Genomic DNA, 19043 nt, shown 5'->3' with positions numbered 1-19043 from the left:
GGGAGGGCTGGGATGGTGCTGTGCAGAGCAGGGGAGCAGGGTGAGCACCCATCCTGCTGGGAAAATACAGCAGCTAAGGAGCTGCGTGGCCTCCACCCAGGGATTTTTAGGACATGAAAGACCAGCCAGAAGGACGCAACAAATTCAAACCTGGGGGATGTGACCAGGTTAGGAGAAGGCAAGATGATGGCCATGTCCCAAAACCTCCTTCAAGCTTTTTGCAGGAGAGAAAGAAAAATTACCTTCTTTTTGTATTGGAGGGGAAAAACACCAGTGCTGCCACTGACAGCAAGGAGCTCTCCCCTTAGCAGAGCAGTGAGACGAAGCAGAGATGCTTTTGTCCACAGAGGGGGGAAACTGAGGCACGGTGGCTGGATGGGTCCAAGTGTGGGGACAGGCTGCAGCCCCTGTCATCGCCTCCCCCCCGGCCTGGCCTGGCCCCAGTTTGAGATATTTATAAAGCCGATAAGGGAGCAGAAAGAATTTTCCAAATGCTGAAGTTATGTAACCTCTCCTCGCCCTCCACGGACATCGTCTGTAATTATAGGCTTGGGATGGGGGGAGAGCCCTCCGTGGTGGGGTTGGCAGGGGGCACCACTGCCACTGTCACCCCAAAGGGCTTCACCCTCCTCTCCCTCACTGCAGCAGGCCCCCAGGGTCCTTGTGCCACTGTGCCGCCCTGTGGGACCTCATCCCTGAGGGACCTCGCTGGCTCTGTGGCCAGTCCCCCCACGCTGTGCAGGGGACCTCAAGTTTTTGTCCGGGTTCTGGGTGGCCAATTCCCCCCTCCGGGTGCCCACACCCCTCCAGCCCATCCCAGCACGTGCTGGGTGTCATGACAGGTGACAACTTGAGCACAACTGACATTGCCATGGTGACTATTAATCACTGCTCCTGGGAGGACTCATGCAGACTCCTGCACCAGCACCTGCCCCCCACTAAATGCTGACCCCACTCCCAGCCTCTGCAGGTACCCCTGCCTTCCACCAGCCCCATTTCCACCACTTTTTACCCTGTTACACACACAGGCAGCTTCCAAACCCTTCTCCATCACCTCACAGCTGTCTCCAAATCCACCAGTTGTGTCTCAGTTCCCCCAGCCCTGTGGTTTCCACCCCAGGGGAGGGTGGTGTCCCTTCCCTGGGATATTTTTCTCTCTCCCAACTTCGGCCAAGGCTGTGGAGTTGGAGGGATGCTGAGCGAAGGCTCTGTCGCTGTGGCAACCTGCCGTGGCCGTCTCCAGGCGACCGCCCAGGGATGCTGCAGAGATGCTCTGGAGGCAGAGTGAGAGGGACCAGGGCGGGGGGTGATGTATCCATAGGGATGCCACCCCCTCCTCTACTTCCCTACCTAAACTGCAGCCTGGGTCTTTATAATAGAGTATTAAAACACCCAGAAAACCACCACCGATTTGACTCAGGCAGCTGGCTGAGCACCGACAAGCTCATGGCACCCCAGGCCGGCTGGTGGAAATAGCGGCAGGATGCTCCCGGGTGGGCACGGGGCCCCGCCGCTTCCAGGGCCACCTGCAGAGCTGTGGAAATCATTGCTGGAAATAAGCCCGTTAGCTTCTTAACCCTCATTAAGCAGCTTAGGGGGGACACGCGCCATCGTACGCAAACCCGGAGGCGGAGAAGGCCCTTGCTCGGGGCAGAGGGTTGACGGAATTTCCGGGGGTGCTGCAGGGGGTGCCACGGGGGGCACGGCCCCATCCCTCACCCGGACAAGCTCCCCCCCTGCATCCATCCCCCCTGTTGCTCCCTGCCAGGCGGGACCACCGGCAGCTCCCGACGGCGCTGAGCGGCGGGCAGGGACGGCGCTGACGGGGCTGTCACACCCGTGTGACGAGTGGTGGAGGCTCAGCCCGCAGGCCCCGCCGAGGGGGGAACGGGGGGCGGCTGTGACAGCGCGGGCGACGCCCGGCAGCCGCCCGACACGGCGGCTGCGGAACGGAGCGGGACGTTTCTAATCACTCCGCTTGGAAAAGGTCCCGTTTTCGCATTTGTTAAATTAAAGGATGGCAGCGTCCGATGCCAAGCCCAGGCTTCCTCGGAAATTTAAACTAATGACAGCGAAGAAAATGAGCTGAAAACCAGAGCACAAGCGCTCCCACGTTGTCCAGCAGCACCAGCCGTCACCGTGGCAGGGTTTTTACATAGCAGCTTGCAAAGCAGCAACCATCACAAAGATCTCAACTTTTTGCCCCAAAATCCAACCTTGCCAGTTAGCAAGTGCATTCCTGGCACTTGGAAAAACCAGGCTGCTGTGCTGGGGTCCCCAGAGAGACCACCATCCTCCTCCAGCCTCTCAAAGAGCAAATATCTCCCTATTTTCTGGACACAGCTGCCGTGGGCAGCGGGGTTTATCAGCACGGAGTGGGAGAGCAGAGTGGTGGGTGCAATGTCCAGATTTCTCCAGCTCTGATGATTCCTACAGCCAGCTCCATCCTGCCTGGCCCCACACAGGCAGGCAGAGGGGTCCTGGCAGAGCAGGGGGTGGGGGGGTCACACAGCCCCTCACTGCCCCTCTTCCCCATGGAAATACCTGGGCTCGGGCGAGGGCTTCGCTCCCGGCGCTCTCCGGGCTCCGCTGGGGTGGTTTTGTGCTGCAGCTGAGAAAACCACTGAGTGGTGGTTGGTGGATTGTTTTTTTTTTTTTTTCCTTTTATAATTTTCCCGGCGAGATAAAATTAAACAAACAAGCCCTTCTGGGAGCAGCACGAGGAAGGGAGCCTGCTTCCCTACAGATGTGCGTGTCCTCAGCGATTACAACCATCGAATTAAGCTTTCCCTGTGACTGGGACATTTGCACAATCCCACTCCTTCGCCTCCTGCGGTTTCACTGGCAGGAGACTGGCTGGCTCTGCAGCCTCTCTCCCCATGAGGTCATCACCCAAACACCTATTTTTCACAAAAACAAATCAAGAATGTTTGGGTTTTTTTTTCCCCTGACCATCTCACCATCAAATTAGAGTGGTCTGGAGTGCAAGGCTGGGAGTGCTCAGCAAAGCAGCACATGGTGGATGAGAATAGAATAGAATAGAATAGAATAGAATAGAATAGAATAGAATAGAATAGAATAGAATAGAATAGAATAGAATAGAATAGAATAGAATAGAATAGAATAGAATAGAATAGAATAGAAAAGAATAGAATAGAATAGAATAGAATAGAATAGAATAGGAGAATCATAGAATAGGAAGTGGAATGAAGATGCAGTGAGACATTTCCCAGGGGGTGGGGCTGCAGAGGAGGGGGAACACTGTGGGTCAGGAGTGAAGAGGAGTCTCTCAGCTGCGCTCCAAGCCCCGTCTGCAGCTCCCAAACCAAAAAGGAACAATCACGGCATGAGACTTGCAAACACACCTAAACTTTCGAGCTTCATCTGCCTCAGGAGCCAGCAGAAGCCGTTGCCATAGCTTTGCAGACCACCGGTGGGTTTTGTAGCACAATCTGGACCACGGATCTATGCAAATCCCCAAGGCAGAAGTCTTTATGGAGGCATATGACAACCGAAAAAGAATAGCGCTCAGTGCTCTACTCCCACACGCCACCCCCCAACTTCACCATCATTTAAATCAGTCTTAAGTTGGAAGAATTCAAATCAACACTGTCGTCACAGAGCCAAGCAGAGAGGTGACACAACTTGGATGCTGCCAGGGAAATTGCCCCCCTGAGACTCAAAACTCATCAGCCCATCACTTTTTTGAAGCCCCATCAAGGAAAACAAATGAACTGGCAACTCGCTGCCCCCAGCCCTCCATCCCCTCCGGCCAGGGCTGCTGGAGAGGTTTCCAACCAGCCTTCCCCCTGGGATCAACAGGAGGGGGACCGCGGGGAGAAAAAATATCCGAGACATGCTGCTGAGGCTGGAGAGCCACAGTTGGAAAAGAAATCAAAGCTTCCAAAGAGAGAGATGCCAAGCAGATATGTTGTTCCCAAGAGAAGCAGGACATTCCTCTCCAAGGGGGAGGAAGGGAGGAGGGAGGCTCGTGCCACCTCTCTCAGCTCCCCGGCATAGGTGCTCGGGCAGCTTGTCCCTGCTGTGCCAGGCTGCAGACACAGATGGCATTGCAACCACTGATTTTGTTGTTGTTGTGGTTTTTTGGTTTTGTTTTTTTACCCTAAAAGCATGTTTTCAATTTTGGGGTGAAGTTTGCTGGGTCCTGCAGGCAGCCAGACAGATGTGGAGCCACTAACCCGTTTCCTGGAGACCTCCCTGCCTTCCTGCACCATACAAAAATCATTAAGGTTGGAAAAGATCCCTAAGATCATCGAGTACAACTATGAACCCAGCACTGACAAGTCCACCACCATTCCATGTCCCCAAGTGCCACATCTACACATCTTTTAACAACGAGTCCAGACCCTCCACTGTCTTGGGGGGGCACAGCTTTGTGTCAGCAAACTCCATGGGGCTCTCATGGGATACATGTAGAGAAGAAACTGGATGAAAAAAATTATGCTTTACTATTTCCAGAAATGCCAAAATCAGGTCCTGGTTCAGTCCAGAGGGTGAAGGATCGTCAGGTTGGATTTTCCTTGCAAAACATGTTTGAGTTACACAAGCAGTGGGATCAGGCTGGAAGCAAGCGGGTGAGATCATCTCAGTGCAGTCCTGGTTGATCCCCTGAAACCATCCAATTTGGCTGGTTCAGCATGATTTCTGCAGCAAATTGTTCCTGCAGGAAGTTTTATACCTGTGCCCTTGGGCTAAGCCCTGACAGCATCCTTCACTGGGAACAAGGTACCTGCCTCCTCAAGGCAACACCTGGGGAGGTCGGGGGGAGAGAAGGATGGGAGCAGAGTTGGCCTGACTATAAATAACCCCATGGAAAGGAAACAGGAGAAAAAGCAGCAAACAGAAACCAATAAATCCAGGGAGATGTGTTCAGCTACAGGCACTCGGTGCAAACATCTCCTTGTGTTCCGTGTGACCCCGTAGAAGAGAAAATGGGATTCATCTCAGCTCAACAGAGCTGGATCCAAGTGGCAAGACCTCATCCACTCTGTACATTAAAAAATATAAAGATGAGAAAGGGGAGAGTTAAATTAAGGAGAGTTAAATTACAGAGAGTTAAATTAAGATACCTGTTGAACCATGTTAACGCAGCTCAGGCCTGGATCCTGGTGCTGAACCAGCACTGAACACTCAACAATCCCATCCCCAGAAAGCTGGGAAATAGCCCGTGTTTAAGGCAATCATTATTTGCAATCTATGATCCTGGAGAAAAGGGCAGAAAAAGTAACTTCACATTTTCATCAATAAAAGAGGAATTGCAGGAGCTCAGCAAGCACAGTGGCCAGCAGGTCACAACCAGCAGTGCTGGAGTGATTCATCCTAAATGAGCTAGATTTAGTCAAACTAGCCTAGAATAAGGCAGGGAAACAGCCCAGAGTTTTCCCTGCTGATTCCTGCCAGGTATTAGCCCATGGAAGTGATGAGGCCAGCAGAGAGGGGACAGAGCAGGCACTGCTCTGGCACTGCTGTCCCCTCCAGCACCAGAAAGAACTTCAATCCCAGCTCTGGATACTGCACAAAAATGCACTGAGGAGGGTTTATTTCTTCTCTTTTCCCAGCCCATCCTGCTGGAGCTCACTCGTTCCCGTGCCCAAGGGTGCTGGAGGAGCCAAGGACCAGGCACCTCAGCACCCACTGGACCAGTTCTCCCCAGAAAATCATCTGAGCAGCTTCGGTTTTGCTCATGTGTAACTTATTATTAAAGCTGAGCAAATAATTCAGGACAGGAGCTCCAGGAACAGCATTTTGCCTTTTCATTTTCCTCTCTTGAGCTGTCTGCAGTTTCCCCAGAGCTCGGGGATGATTTAAAGACCTGTCTCCGGACAGGAGCGGGCTGGGAGTGTTTGATGGCCCGAATTTCACGTGCGCAGATGAGGACACGCTGGACACATAAGGATGGATGAGCCTTTCCTCGTACCCTAATTAAACGAGCAGCATTTGCAAGTGGGTTTTGGGGATTTTTTTTTTCCTGTGTTGGAGATCTGCGACCACTTCACGCAGAGTTAACGAGCGCCTGCTCGTTAGGCGAGGCTGGACGAGCGCTTTGCTTTATGAAGCACTGAGTGGTACCAGCCTGGGCACAAAACTTCCATGGAGCATCTCATTCCCAGCTCCTCTTTGCACCCCAAAACACCACTAAAGACACGGGAAAGGAAGATGGGGCCGTGGGCAGAGCCGTGGGGCCGTCAGGCTGCGATGGCTCCAACTTTCCAGCACTGCAGCCATCCCAGGCATTTGCTTCCTCATTAGTGGAAAGGTTAGGGAGGACGGATCAGCTCTGTGCAAACTCCCCGTGGTGCTGGTGTGACGCAGGCTGGCGAAGGCAAGTGCCAGCCAAAAGAAAAGCAGGGAGGGAAGAACCACAAAATCAGAGGTCCCCATACTTGAAGTAGAGCCTGTCCACCCCCACCACCATAGTCCTGTCCCTGGGAAACCCATCTGTCCTGAGTCCATATGGAATGACATATTTAACTACCTCCCCCCCTTTTCCTGGAGGACAAGGGCTGGTGTCACCCACGGCTGTGACGGGGTGCAGAAGGGGCCAAGAAAGGGACACCCCATTCTCCCAGAGCCAGAGCAGGAGAGTTGACATTGAAGAGAACCATGTCTCCTTCAGGGACTTGGCCCTGGAGAAAGGTTTGGGCTCCCAGGATTGGGCCAGGCAGCCGCTGCCTCCCGGTTTGTTGCTTTCAGGAAGGAGCAAACCGATGACATCAACCTCCCGCTGTAAGACCTCCAAGAGCAGCTCATGTGCAAGACAGAAGGAGCCATTCAGTGCCCCACAGCACCCAACAGGGGCCAGGGACACTTTGGGGCCATCCCAGGTGACCAGGCCTGGAGCTCCATTAGTTCTGGTTGGAAACCCCTCTCTGGCCTAACAGCTTTCTCCTCTCATTGTGTAATTGCACTTTGTTGAGAAGACCCAGCCTCTGGCAATACATTTTCTCCAGCCTCGCTGCTCTCCTGCAATGTTTTCCTTATTCCTTTCACTCTCTCCGGACAGCCGCTGAAACTCGCGGAGAGGGAAATGAGAGAAAAACCCAGTGCTTGTCCCACCAGTAAAACAAAACCCTGGATGGAAACAGGGGGGGAAAGGAAAGAGTGGTGTCAGGTGCCTCTCCCCAATCCATCCCCTCCCTGTTTGCCTGTGGGGGTTTGACAAAAGTGCTTTTCGGTTGACAAAATGATTACAGGGTGCCGAGACAGTAAGTTGCACATGGATTTCTTTCCTGCATTTCAAGCAGGGCGAGGACACGGCTGCAAAGGCAGCTGCACTTCTGAAAGGGTCACAGTGCTGGGGGTGAAGGGAGGTGACAGGAGGGGGGATTTGGGGAGAGGAGGAAGGAGGGATTTTTTCTGCTCGGAACAAAAAAGCAAAGAGAGAGTGGATGGGAGTGTGCACGAGTGTGCAAAGCGAAAGGCAGGCGAAGCTACTGGTCCAGAGTGGAGATGGATTTGGGAGGATGCTGGGGCTGGTGTCTGGTACCAGCCTAAAGTGAGGAAGGGAGAAGCTAGAGTAGCTGCCCCCCGAGCAGATCCTGTGGCCTTGCTACAAGGTGGGGGTTTGGGCAGCGTCACCACTGGGACAGTGCGGGCATCTCCCAGTGGGACTGTGGACTGCACGGGGCAGAGCCAGGTGCCCTGGGCACACTCGGACTCTCTGTGCCTGCAGGCAGTGGGTGCTGGGCAGCGGGGAGGAGGAGAGGAGGATTTCAGCTCCAAACTCAATCTGTTGGAGAACTTGGCCTGCTCCCCGTCAAGCTGAAAATAGCACATATGTAAGGACGTGCACGCAGTGCTGGCTGTGTCCTCACCGAGCGCTTCCTTCCTGCTGCGCTCCACGGAGTGTCCCGGCCCTCCGCCTGCGCCTCCGGCCCCCCGCAGCCCCACGAACCCCCCACGGGGGACAGGTCTCGGGCAAGATGCTCCTTAGAGCATCCTTACTGCACAAATCTGGACTAGTGCACAGATGCAAGATCCTTTCACCTTCATCTGCTTTTCACATGTACCGCGAGGTCCGTCCGGCGGCGGCATCCCCGCCGTTATCATCTGGAGCGGGCGAGGATGAGCGCGGCTCACGGCGGGAGCTCAGCTTTATTAGAAACAGGCATCTGGCTTCAGCCCTCCCTGCAGCCACCGGCCCAGGCTTGGGCTCAGGATGGGGCAGTGAGTATGCACGAGTGCCCAGGCAGCAGCCAGGGAACCTCCACGAGTCCCCAGCTTTTCTCCAGATTTTATCTCCAAACCCATTATTGGTGATGGGAAAATAAAGCCGTCGTCCTCCTCTGCAGGAGCACGTGCTGCCCGGCCGGGGTCAAGCCCCAGCCCTCAGAGGGATGGGGAACTAGCAGAGCGTGCTGCAAGCTGGAGGATGGAGATAACCCTGGCAGCAGCCAGAGCTGATTCCTGCAGCTGAAAAGGAAGAAAAGAGGCTGAATTCCCCATGGACATCAGGCACAGGAATAATGGGAGAGCTTTGTCGGGACGTCGCTGCAGCTCTGAGCACAGCTTGTACAAAGCACTGCTCCTCTCCCATCCCTGCTGGGAATATCCCTAAAGAAATGTTCCCCTAAAGAACAAATACCCCAGAGTGGAGGAAATACAGCAACAAGCTTTATGGGGTAGTGATTGGGGGATATAGTAAGTGCAAAAAGCAAATAACACCAGGGCTGGGGAGGGACATACAGGTGATCCACTTGGAGCTTGAGGTATGGAGATAGGGATTGTTACAAGCACATAGGTTGTCCTGTGCTCTGTGTAGTCAGGGTGTACTACACACATACTACAGGGTGATTCCCTACACAGCGGGAGCCAGCAGCCCTCCAGCCAGGATGTCTGCTGTTCCAGGGCTTTGCCCACAGTGGCACCCAGCAGGATGGGTATGGCCTCATGAGAACACATTTCTTGCCCCAAATCTCCACTCTGCCAGGATTCTGCTTTATGACAGCGGCTGCCTCGTGGTGCAGCCTTGGTTGGGGACAGTGACAGGACGCCAGGGGACATCAGTGGCTGGGCAGGGACCAAGCCCAGCTCGAACACACACTCACATCCGCCACACACCAAAACTGCACCTGGGCATTGCCAAAACCTCTCTGCTTCCCAAAACCCTCTGAGGCGCAGCGTTAGCTAGCATGTGGTATCAGTTCTCCTGAAACAAAGCCATTGTGGTTGAGGCAGGATCCTTATCAATTCATTCCTCTCTTTAATTTCCATTTTTTCTCAGTTCCCTTTCCCATTGCTCAAGCAGGGCTTGAGTAGGGCCCTGCTGCTGCCAGCCTGTGTCCCTGCAGCACAGTGTCACTGGTGTTACTGTTCCATGACATGGGGATGCGATGGGTGGCTGCAATTGGGGTCTATGGTGAGATCAGAGGCATGTGAGGGGAAGGGATCCATGGATAGAGGAGAGAGACCCGGATGGAGGGGAAAGGGAGGGTAGGGAGCATCAAAATAATGTCCCGGGACCATCAGCACCAGGCAGAGGGGTGAGTGGGACACAAAGCTGGGTCCCAGCCCCGTCCACCCTCCTAATGGGAAGATGGAGGCAGTAAACTGCCACTTATTGTAACAGCTTTGGTGAAACTTCCCGACTTCTCCCCAGACAACACTCCTAGGGATAGACCATGGGGAAAGGGGTGGGACAGGACACCATCAGCACACACAACACACAGTGATCGCCTTCTCATCTCTGCCAGCAGCACCTGCCTCAGTCACCCATCACCAACAAACCCCCCCTCCACCCTTGGGTCCTCCCCATCACCCTCATCCCCCAGGACCCTAAAAAGCACCATTTTCCCTATTACATCCCATATCCTTCACCCCTGCAGTCCCCTCCAGCACCAGCCCTGCAGTGCCCATTGCCATCGATGCCATCAGCCTGTCCCCAGCTCCCAGGGGACCCCGTGCAGGGGACAGCGTGTGCAGGCCGGGTGACTCCAGGGGCTCCTGCAGTGCCCACTCTGCTGCTGTTACATAAACGCCTGGGCCCAGGACTGTTTCTGTTTGTGTTGCCTTCAGTGCTGTGCTCCTCAACCGTATTTGCAAAACAAATAATTAATAATAATTAATGACGGGGGGAACGGTACGGATTGCCAGTTATTGCTAATTAGCAAACAAACGCTGTTGCACAAGCGAAGGCGGGTGTCACACGGCCCCGTGTCCTCACAGAGTGTGGGGGCATGATGGGGACAATGTCCTGTGGGACTCTTGGCCCTTTTGGGGAGGGGGAGGAGGAGAAGGAGGAAGAGGCAGCAGCATGGGTGGCAGTGGGACGGGCCAATGGCCCTCGCAGGGTTTCGGTGGGTGCCTCGATGCGGCCCCGCACACGTGCCATCACACAGCATTCCATGCCTGGCTTTCTCCGTGCCCTTATTAGAGCCTGGGACAACACTACTTAATTGTCTGGAGATGGCACCGCTCCACATCATTAGCGAGCAAACCGGCACCAGCTCATTAGGGAAAAGCCTCTGCTCCGGCAGCTCCGCAGACAAATCGTGCCGGGGACACTGACTGAGGGGTCCATGGTAGGTGGCACCCCCTCAGCGGGGCAGGGGGGTTGAAAGCACCAAAAAGACCCCCCTGTCACACCAATGCTGGAGAGCACAGAGGAGAGAGAGAGAGTGAGTGACAGGTGGGGCTGTCTGGTGACACCTGGAGTGCAGGGTGACCTGGCAGCTCTGTCTGGACCTCATACCTACAGCTGCCTGGGGGGGCTGGGAACATGGAGCCTGAGAGTGGGGAGAAGGGGAAAAAAGAGAGAGAAAAGGAAAAGAAGAAGAAAAAAAACAAAACAAAACAAAAACAGAGTACGAAAAGGAAAAGAAGGGGGGGGAAAGGAAGAAAAAAGGAAAAGACAGAGAGAAGAGACAGAGAAGGAAAAAGGAAAAAAGGAAAAAGGAAAAAGGAAAAAGGAAAAAGGAAAAAGGAAAAAGGAAAAAGGAAAAAGGAAAAAGCAAATCAGGTTCTCTTGTCTTTGATCTGCTCAAGGACTGACTGCTGGGTCACACACAGGAGCACTGGGAGCAGTGGGTGCCGGAGTGAGCGACGGTCAAAGCCCGTGGATCTGTCTGGCCAGAGCCAGCCCGGGAGCAGGGTGCCTTTCTCCCTGGGAGAACAAGGGCCCAAGCAGAGCAAAGGCCTGTCCCACTCCCCTCCACAAACCCTGCAGGTCCAACTCACTTTCCCTAACGCCTGCAGCATCCCAGACAAGCCCTGGATGCCAGCAGAGCTCCGGTGCCGCTCAGCATCGCTCCCACTGCGGCTCCAAACCAGCCCCTGCTCTGCCCCCCCATCAGAGCTGGGTGTGATTACGCTTCACTGCCTTTCCTCTATCACTGTAATTCCTTTGCTCTGCTGAATCGCTTCCCCTTCAGCACCACACATAATCCATTGCTCTGTAATTATATGGGAATTTTAATATCTGATGTATTTATAAGATGCACTTAATTCATCAGCCCCTTTAACCACGTTGTCATTCCAGCCTTCGGCACGGTGGGAAGGATGACTCGCTGTCAGATGGAAATTAGCTGGCCCGTGTGTGTAACGAGTTGGAGGGTGTTCTCAGCTGCCAGATCCCACCCTGGGTGGGGAGCAGGATCCCACCATGCCGGGTGTCCAACCCACGGGGGATTGTGCCAGGGCTCCCCTGTGCTGCGGCGGAGACGAAGGGCAGCAGGATCCAGAGCAGCACCCCTTTCCCAAACATTAAAATCACCCCACGGGTCCAGGTTGAGCAGAAACAAGGGGCCTATGCTGGGGTGAGTTTAATTTCTACAGCCCCAAAGGGTTTCCCAAGGTGAGGGATCCACATTCGGATCCCTCCAAACCCACGAAGAAAGTGGTCACTACGGAAGGGTTATTTTTCCTGGCATTTGTTTCAGTGGCTCCTTTCCAGACGTGTCCTAAAAGGGAACCAAAGGCCTTTGAGCCTGTTGCAGCGAGCACAATGCAATGATTTTCCCAGCCTGGGCAGGAGGGATGAGCTCACTGTTGTCCTTGGTTCCCCCTGGCTGCGGGGTCCCTGTGCCGAGCACAGCAGGCTTGAGGGCTGGTCAGGATGCTCAGGGAAGGCATTGGATTTGGCAGGATGCTGGGGGGTGGCTGGGCTCCATCCCACCAAGCCCTGGGAGAAAAACCAGCTGAACCAGGGAGCGAGGGGCAAAGGGGGAAGAGCGAGGGGGGTCTTGGTGATTTGGTCCCTGCAGGACTGGCTCTTACTGATGGGTGACATCACACTTTTTGCACTGGGGTCACATTGGGTTTTCCCACAGTGGCATGGCCCCCACCTCAGCACTGGCCATGAGGTACCACGGAGGCACAGCCCAGCTGCCCGTGGCACCAGGTGACCCTGCCCCCTCAGGGTGGGCCAGAGACCCACCAGGTCCCCAAAACACTGGGTCACCATTGGGACACAATCCCTCCTCCTGCTTCAGTGAGCTGTGCTGGAGCAGAGCCATGCCAGAGCAGAGCTGTGCCGGATGTTTTGGCTGGAGAGGGACCTTCAGCAAGTACCACCCTGAGCCCTGAGGCTACTGGCAGCGCCCCAAGCCCACCCACAACCCTCGGGCTCCCGGTGGGTGCTGGCACATGGTCAGCTCCCAGGTGCACCCTGGCATTTGGTAGCTGTCAGGCACAGTGACACACAGGTCCCCTGTCAGACCACGGCCTCAGCACAACCTGGCAGTGAGGTTTCTCCCCCCAGCTCCCTGCTCCAGCATCTGCAGCTCCCTGGGAACTCAAGCTGGGGGCAGGAAGGGTCCTGCAGCCAGCCTGATGTCCCCCCATGTCCCGTGCCATGACACACTTTCCAGAGCTGCACCTTCCTGCCAGGATGCTGCCCCAAGCTCCAGCAGCTCCCTGTGCCCATGTGCCAGCCCCAAGCAGGGACATTGGCTTGGGGGAAAGAGCTTGGGCTGGACCAGAACATTTCCAACCTGGGGTTATCCGGGTTATCCCATCCCCTCCCCATCCAGAGGGACCCTGATACCTGTTCCCCACGGGATGTCACAGCCTCCTGCCTCAGTTTCCCCATTCTCACAATGCTCTCCCAGAGAGAGAGACAGGAGCATGGTTGGCAGAGGATGCAACAGAGTCTCTAACCTGATCCTCACTCAGGATCACGGCAGGGCCCTCTCTGCTCTCCCCCTCCCCAGCCCCTCCTTCCACACTGTGCTGCCATCCAGGGGGGAATTTGGCTTCCAAGGTCACTGACAGATGGGTCTGGGGGCAGACATCCCCACCTTGTGCCCAGTCAGCTCTGCCAACCACCCCATCCAGGTCCTGGCCACTCCCTGAGGCTCGGCTACCCCCGCAGGTGTCCCCCTCCCTCCCCCCTCTCCCCAAAAAGCAAATATCCAGGGAGATGGGCTCCGCGCTGCAGCTCTGCCGGTGGCACTGGCGCTGAGCAGAGCAGACTGCAGCACGGCTGTTACGTAAGCCCGAGCCGGGCTCCGGGGATGTAGGACACCGGGGTTATCCCCCGGCCCCCCCGGGGGCTGCCACCCCCTCCCCGCCTCGGCCACGGGGCTCACGGAGCTCGGGGGGGGGGGAGACGCCACCAACTCAGCCAACACTGCAAGGGTTCAGCGGGGCTTGGGTGGCCCTGGGGGTTACTGTGGCCCTGCCATGGGGCACATGTGGTGGCAGGGGGGCAGCGGTGGGGGGACAGGAGGGTTTGTGTTGCTCTGGGGCAGGAAATGGGGCAGGTAAAGGGCTTGGATGGGGCTGGGAGGCAGAAGGTGCTGCGTCCACATCCCTCTGAGTCCTTCTGGACTCACCAGGGCTCACCCGTGCAGGTGAGCTCAGGGATGGAAGCAGGTGGCCACTCCCGGGCTGTGCCTCCCTCGGGGTGACTCACAGAGCAGGATGAACATGGCTGGGGCAAAGGATCACGGCCTCATCCCATCCTGCTATGTCTGTATTCCCATCCTCACATATCTAGCAGGTCAGCATCCCTGAGGACAGCCTTCCTGGGGTCAGCATCCCTGTGATCCATCTCCTTGGGATCAGCACTCCCAGGAACAGCATCCTTGGCATTAGCATCCCTGGGACAGCATCCCAGAGGAGAACATCCCTGGTGCCTCTAGCACAGGCTGGGGAGCCAGGATCAGGGTTTCCCAGAGCTGGAGGGAAGATCCTTCTCCCACGGGACAGCCCCAGCATCACCCGCCCTTCATCCCACAGAGGTGAGGGATGGCACAGACGGCATCACCCATCCCCAAAACACCTGTACCCCGTGCCAGGGGCACGGCAAAGGGGCAGGCAGTGCTGGTAACACCGAGGCTCTCCCAGGACCAGCCCTATCCTGGCTAACAGACCATTGGAAGCCTGGCAGCATCCCCTGCCACGGTGTGGGATGGGGACAGGGATGGGGAGCCCACGGCCCCCCAAACACGTGGCTTCTCTCTGGCTTTCTGCCAGGCATGGTCTGGATGTGGTCATTTCTGTTTGGGGCGTGTGTGGCGGGGGAAAAAGCCCAGGCTAAGGCTCTCAGCAATGGGAGATACCAGAACAGGAAATTAATGTTAATTAATTCATAATGACGCTGAGATAGTGATACCAGATGCTTCAAAAGTCCAATGGGGGAATCTGAAAGAGCTTTGTAAAAAATCCATCGCCCACCGGCAGACCTGCCTTGCTGCAAGCTGGGAACGAGGGAGTGAGCTGGGAACTGGGGTCGAGCTGGGATCCAGGATCAAGCTGGGACTAAAGGACCAAGAAAGAACCAGGGAACAAGCCAGGAATGATGAAAGAGGGGCATAACCCAGTGAGGTGACTGGCTTACAGTTACCCCCAGTCACTTGCCGCCCCACTCCCACCTTTCTCCCTCCCACCCCTGTTCAGAAGCTGGAGTGGAGCTGGAGCAGTGAAGCACTCACCGTGCTCTGCTCTCTGGGGTTCAGGGGCTTTCCCAAGCCCCTAAATGCTCATCTTTTTCTCTCCTTTCCTCCATTTCGGGCACACTGTGTGCAGGGCAGGTGGATGGGTGAGGACTGGGGAACGCAGGGGCCTGCAGTGGGGATGGAGGGACAGGTTCATGATCTGGGACAGGGACACAGGTCCTTTGCCAACCAGTGTCCCCGCATTTAGAGGACGATTTTCCCTCCTCATCCATGAGAGCTGGCCCTTGCCCTGCAGTGCTGAACCCAAATTATGCTGGACTTTAGACAAGGGGTGCAGAAGACCTTAGAAAGGGGCTTAGGCCTGGTGCCAGCTCCCGGGGACCCCAGAGCCAGATCCGGGAAGGATGGAATCGTGAACTCCTCAGAAACCACAGGCAAACCCCTGCACTTGGAGCCGTTCACCACCCTGTCCCCTCGGATGGTGCGAGTGTTATGCTCCTTCCCACAGTGATACAACAGCCCCTGCACCCAGAGGGGACCCTGAGAGTGGGGAATAAGGGAGGTGGTGGAGGCCACGCAGGGCCCAGCAGGGGCAGAGCAGGATGGCACGGTCGGGGCACGGCGCTGCCATCGCTGCTTACATAAGGTGCCCGCTCTGTGTGCCACACACCCGAGCGGCGACAGGAGAGGGGGACGGACCCGTCCCTCCAGCAATCCCTCACAGCGACTGCGCTCCCACTCTTTCTAGACAGCACCCCCAAAACCGCCAGCCCGGCCTCTTTCCACCTGCACAGAGGTTGGGTGAGGTTCCCGTGTCTCTCAGGCACATTCACACCCTACAACCTGACACAGATGGGGTGAAAACGCCAGGTCTGAGCTCGCCGTGCAGTTCCCCCGACAGCTCCTCTGAAGTTTATCCGCAGCGGGAACGGTTTCCACCGCGCTGCCGGTGAAGCTGCCGGGCCGGCGGGGAGAGGGGAACCCCACTGGGAACATCAAGGAGCATCACGGAGCACCACAGCACGGGGGGACACCGACATCCCACCCCATCTGGTCCCGAGGGACTCGCCGTATCCCCCGGGGTCATTCCAGGGCTCAGAAAAAACCCTCCTTGACTTCACAGGCAAAGCAACTCATTTGGGTAAAGAACAGCAGAGGCAACACAGGATTTCAAAGTGTGTTTTGGATCAGAGGCAAGAAATAAAGTGGCCTTTACGGTGCCTTCCCCAGCAAAGCCAGAGCTTTATTAAGGCTATCTGGCACAGACGGGAATGCTCACTGTTATTCCAGGCCTGAAAAGAGCAGGCAAGAGGTTTTTTATTTTATTTTTTGCTTTTTTTTTTTTTTAGTCTTGTTTTCATTATTTTCTGGTGGCTTCATTGCTTTGTGCTCACACAAAGGGAATTTCACCTGCTGTTCCAAACAAAAGGCCCCGGAAAGTTTTGCAGAGAAAGGGATGAGGGGAAGGAGATTTATAGAAGCAAAACGAGTTGTTGCAGGGTTTGTTGTGGATTTTTTTTTTTTTTGCAGTGAGCTCTTTGGTGCCTGCTGGAGACCCAGCACTGGCGGGTGAATCCCCTGTCCCCACCAGTGTCACCCCTGGGATGGGGAGTAGGGAGGTCTCACAGAAATTGGGGTTGATTTGGGGTGAAGAGGGAAGGCATCAGGATTGTTTCCCATCTTTTTTGCAGGCAAAGTCATCACCACGCTTTCTAAGAACAGGAAAGAAAAAATCCAGCCCTCGTTTGCCGACGCCATGGCAAAACAGGTGGTTCAAAATCACAAGAGCAGTGGGGGAGAAAAAAAAACAACCCTGTTTGGTGATTTTGTGCTCATATTCACTGCAAAACTGTCCGGGAACGAATGCTGCTAAGTACACACCATTTTCCCTCTCACACTCTTCGTTCTATAATTAAGAGAGACTTCTAAAAATACGAACGGCCTCGAGCACCCGGCGAAGGCGTGCAGGTGCTGCAAACTGGAGGCACTTTAGTACAGCTCATTTTCTGGACAATTTTACTCGCCTGGCTCGTGCTCAGCCCCGATACTATTACAGTGATGCAATTATGCTGCTGCTGCCGCTGCCGTGCTCGGCTCGCTTTGCTTTTTCCCTGCGCTTTGCAGTTTGCCTTCGAAGCACCCCCAGCCCCACAGCTCCCGGGCTCCCCCCGAGCGTGTCCCTGCACTGGCGGGGTCCAGGGAGTTGGGGGTAAGAGGGTCAGGCGAGCATGTGTCACACACACATGTGGATACACACGTGTGGGCATAGAGGGGCATAACCCTGCGTGGGCATTGCCAAAAACAACCAGCGTGCAAAAGTTTTGGGCGAGGAAGCGAGCTGGCCCGGGGGAAGCAGGAGGGGAGCAGGAGCACGGCGAGGAACCAGCGCTCCCCAAAAGGCAGCAGCAAACCCTCGCTGCTGGCTGGGCAGGGAGGGGGCCCATGGCACTGGCACGGTGACGGCGGCCAACCTGGTAAAACATCCCCCCCCAGCCTGGCATTTCAGGTACAGGGGTGAGGGGGAACTTCCTCCCCGAAGCTGCCGCTGCGAAACTTCCCCGTCTTATTTCTCCATTAGGGCTGCAATAGGTGGAAGTGATTGACTCACTATGAGACTGCTGTTTTTGCCTCTGACTTGGGATTAAGACGGAGCTGGAGGAGCGGAGGAGCCGTCGCCCCGGCTCTCTGGCGGCAGACACCGGAGCCGGCACTTACCTCTCACTGCATCCAGGCCCCCCGGCCGTGGGGCTGCGGGTCCTGGAGAGTTAGCTGGCAGGGGACCCCACATCCACTCGGGTTTCTCCCAGGACCGACGTTCGGCTGCTGCTTCTTAGGCACAGACCCAACCCCTCCATTCCAACCACAGGGGAAAAAAAAAATATATCTTCTTCCAAAAGAAAAAAAAAAATTTAAAAAAAAAAAAAGGAGGGAGATTAAAAAAAAAAAAACCCACGCTTTTTTTCTTGGTTTGGTTTCTCCCTGGAGAAAATAAGAAAAACAGATAAATCCCAGCGACCAAGAGATCCAGACTCAGGTGAATTTAGCTTCAAACTCCCTCTGTGCTTTCAGAGCCTTCACCCTCAAATGGGCTCTGGAAGATACTGGGGGACCCATCGTTGCCGAAGTGTCATCAAATATCCTTCGGGCTCAACTCCGCTCCTGCCCAGGGAGGGTGGACTTCTTCCCTGCTTGCTGCGTGCTGTGGAGTTGGCAGGGACCTGCCTGTTCCAGCCTCAGCGTGGAGGGTGGGTGGGTTGGTTGGTTGATGTGGGTTGGTTTTCTTTTTTTTTTTTTTTTTTTTTTCTCGCCGCTATTGGTTTCCTTGCTATCTGATCCTGAGCGAGCGCTGCAGCCTCGCCGCTTCCCTGCTTTTTTCCCCCCAGCTCCCAGGCTTTTGACAGGGAATGAAACACAGACACCCAGTGAGACAGGCTCCGGCTTCTACAAAGCTCCACTCCCTCCTGCTGCCTTTGTCCGTGAACAGCAACTCCTCCAACTCTGCCCGTAGACACGAGGGAACCTCTGCATCAGCACTTTCCTAATGGCTGCTTCGCCCCAGCCCTTCGGCCCTTCCTTCTTCTTCTTCTTCCTCGCTTCCTCTCCTCCACCTTGATGGTTTCCGCTTGCTTTTTCTAGCCCGGCCTCGGCTCCGACAACCACAGCCAGAGCGAAGCAACAACCCTTTCCCGATGGATCCATCTCAGCTCCCCCGTGCTGGCTGCTGCGGTCGGGGGGTAGTGGCCCCACAGTCCATCACCGTCCTTTCTGGGCACCTTCCACGAAAAATCGATGGCGGGTACCAGGTCCCTGAAGGCTTCACTTTCGGCTGGTTTGAGGGGCAGGGGCTGTGTGTGCAGAGGGTTGGGAATTGAAGCCACTTCTTTTTATTGCAGGCGGGGATTATTTTTATTTAAAAAAAAAAAAAGATTGACCGGAGTCCAAGTTTATTTCTTGGTGGTGAGTATTATTTTAAGCTGTTTGGGTGTCTCCAGGTCACCCTGTTCTTATAACAGCGAGGCCTTTGTGGAGAGGGTCAAAGTGAAACCTTGCTCTGGCAGCCTCTTTCGCCCCGTGGAGGGGAGCAGGAGGCAGAAGATGCTGCAGTGGGCTCACAACCCCGGCTGGCTCCCAGCCAGAGGGAGATGCAAACCAGCCACCGTCTGTAATTTTTGCTACACTTCCTCC

The 19043-nt window shown here is 55.4% G+C and overlaps 1 protein-coding gene across 1 annotated transcript in view; it reads right to left on the bottom strand.

The window, feature by feature from the left end:
* LOC103761455 (ATP-sensitive inward rectifier potassium channel 12) overlaps positions 1–17782 on the bottom strand; it is a 28816-nt gene extending 11034 nt beyond the window's left edge. Inside the window, exon 1 of the mRNA XM_008928063.3 lies at positions 17574–17782. The gene's annotated coding sequence lies outside the window, so the exon portion shown is untranslated. The remainder of the gene's footprint in view (positions 1–17573) is intronic.
* Positions 17783–19043: the final 1261 nt, after the last annotated feature.

This window comes from Manacus vitellinus, unplaced genomic scaffold (assembly GCF_001715985.3).
Source record: "Manacus vitellinus isolate BGI_N305 unplaced genomic scaffold, ASM171598v3 scaffold_12_pilon, whole genome shotgun sequence".
Lineage (NCBI taxonomy): Eukaryota > Metazoa > Chordata > Aves > Passeriformes > Pipridae > Manacus > Manacus vitellinus.
Note: the sequence above shows the minus strand (reverse complement) of the source record. Positions and strands in the feature narration are given on the sequence as shown.